The sequence below is a fragment of the Blastomyces gilchristii genome (genome assembly GCF_000003855.2).
Source record: "Blastomyces gilchristii SLH14081 genomic scaffold supercont1.2, whole genome shotgun sequence".
Classification (NCBI taxonomy): Eukaryota; Fungi; Ascomycota; class Eurotiomycetes; order Onygenales; family Ajellomycetaceae; genus Blastomyces; species Blastomyces gilchristii.
This window is the reverse complement of record NW_003101681.1, coordinates 6,643,523-6,646,526: the sequence shown is the minus strand read 5'-3', so window position 1 is coordinate 6,646,526 and position 3,004 is coordinate 6,643,523.

The following is a 3,004-nucleotide window of genomic DNA, read 5'->3' as shown; positions in this document are numbered from 1 at the left end:
ATTCATTTTTCAAGAGATTGAAAAGAGCTTAAATATTCATTCTTTAAGTAGAAATATATATTTTAAATAATCAAGTGATTAATTGAATCAGCCTCTGTAGCAGTTTTAACAGAACTTGAGAAGATAGCTGACTCTAATTTATCTTATATAAGATTAGGCCATTCTCAGTTATTTTTATTAATATAGTTAAAAAGTAATATATTCTCTTTCTCTGAATCTGAATCTGATGAGTTCTGAAATAGAATTCTTATAAAAGCTTGATATTTTTTCTCAAAAGTGTTTACTGTATATGATTCATTCTGAAACTCATATTCTAAGACTGAAAGTTTTGCTACACTTCTTGTTTTAGTATAGTTAAAAGCTTTAAAAACTTTCTTTTCTTATACTTCTTTAAGAAATTTATTTGCCAGCGTGACTCAGTTGATAAGACTGGTAATCAAGACTGCACACATTAGAGATGTGTGAGTTTGAATCTCATCACTGACATCTGTCACTTCTTACTCATGAAAGCCCTCATGTAATAGAAGCTGAGTCTAATTAGTAAGACTTGATACAGGGTAGAACTCTCTACTGCAAGTCAAGTCACTAGTTAAGCAAGATTCTGCAAACACTCATCAGAGCTGGTATGAAATATCAATATCTCACTATTCTACTGTGCATCTGTCAAGGTTCTAACAATATAGAGTCAAGTCTAATGTAGTGATTAAACACTACTTAAGTAAGTCTCTAACTAGAACTGTCATCAGAGCCTAGCTCTCTCTCAAATACAGAGAATGATTTTGAAAATCATCTGACTAGCAGATCTAGATACATATCTAGACTCTAGACAGAGCACTCTGATAGACTAGAGCCTGCAAGCTCACTGTCAATCTCTAATACTGACAGAGAGAACTGCAGTCATCAAGTCTATAATTAGTCTCTAACATGAGACAAGGCCATGACAGCTGATTGATAGGCCTATGAACATCTAATGAGACTGAGATCAGCAATTGAAAGCTTGGTGTGTGTATTATCAAGTGAGTGATGACAGTCACTAACTAACACCTCTGGAAATTAGTGACTGGCCTGAGAGAACAGACACAGTGATCAGTTAATTATAGAGAATTAAATGTAATTAGCTTAAAATGCATTCTGCAGGTGGCTAGCATCTGTAGTCATCTTCTATTAAAGCAATGAAAATTGAAGCTTCAATTTCTTCTTCTACTATTAGATTTGAAAAGGCCTGTATGAACTATACTCTGACAGTTATAAAGATAAGCTTAAGTTATATAATCAGAGAAAGAGTCTCTGCTTCATTTTTATTAATTAACTCTGAAAATGAACTGAATTGAAATAGATTTCTTGATTGAAATGAAAATAATTTCTTAAAGAAAATGTCTTTTCAACTGTACAGACTATGCTCTCTGATTAAAAATTAATTTTCTTCTTTAAATATTGAAAAAGTTAAGCATGAAAAGTTATCTCTCTGAAGAGAAAAGCTTGAATCTCTTATAAACTTATAAATAAGTGAACTATCTAAAGAGAAAGAATATGAACAGCATTTGAAGAGAATTTCTACAATTAATATAAAAGACTCTATTCTGATTTATTCAGATAACTTAAAAAATAAGAATTTAAATAGATTAGACACAGATATTGCTTATTCTGAAGATAATATCAATTTTATCTCAGATTTCTGAAATTTAGACTGTGAATCTGAAGTCTTTGATACTGAACTATTTATAATAGTGAAAGCTTTCAAACTCATTGAAATAAAATCTTATAAAATAGAAAATAGTTTGAAAGAGATATGAATATTCTCTGTTAGTCAAGCTGCTTTAAAAAGACTTAGAAATAGTCAGATTTATAATAATCAAATGAATCTTGAACTGATCTTAAACTCTGTTTTGAAAATTCAAAAGAGAAGAATATCAAAGCTGATGATTTATCTGCACTAAGTTACTGCTTATATGAATATTTATAATAATGAATTGACTGATTCAGCTGTAAAAAGAAGTGCAGAATTAAGCAGATCTATTCAAAAAATTATGTTCTGATCTTTTATAAAGAGAAAAATAAAAGAATCTTGTTTAAATAAGTGAAATGAAAGCTGGCAGAAATAAAAGAAGAGTGTACATTATTCAAGATTTGAAATAAAACTTAAGTGAAAATCTTGTTTAATTAAATGTAAAAAGAAAATATTCTCATCTATAATACAGCTGAAACTAGAATATGACTATTTCAAATCTTACATACCAAGATTTTATGATAGATTTGACTCAATAGAATGCTCATTCTGCAATGCAAATGAAAATCCTGAGCATATTGTAATACACTGTGCATTATACAACAGTCTCAGAGCCAGATTGAAAGAGAAGTATGATCTAAATTAATTAAATATGAGATTCTTATTCTCAACTGAGACAGGAATTAAATACTTAATAGACTTTTTATCAGAAACTCAAGCAGCTACAAGAAAATGACTAAATTCAGAAATATCTGAATATGAAGAGGAGGAAATCAATCAGATATAGTCTGTTAAAACAGCTATATACTATCTTTTAATAATTTATTTTATTACAGTCTCTCTTTACTTTATCTTTTTCTTTTAATTTCTTTCTATTTCTTTTAATGTGTCTATCTTTAAGACTGTGTTCTCTTTTCTTTTATCATGATATTGTCAAATGGTTTCAAAGTATTAGAAGATGTTAAAACACTGCAATTTGTAAACAGTTTTTATATTCTGAGCTGGAATTTTCTGATTTTGCATATCTGAAATTGATGAATGTATAATAGTTAACTTTACAGATATAGAAAAAACCCTGGGAACTAAAAGTTCTCAGATAGATATCATAGTCTCTGACTGCATACATCTATAATTGAAGAATAATAATAATAATAATAATAATAATAAGAAATTTATTTCAGTAGTCTGTTTTAGCTCTTTTACTATGTGAAAAATATTCATTTCTGACAGCTTTAAACTCTTCATTAGATATTATATTATTCTTTCAATGTTCTTCTG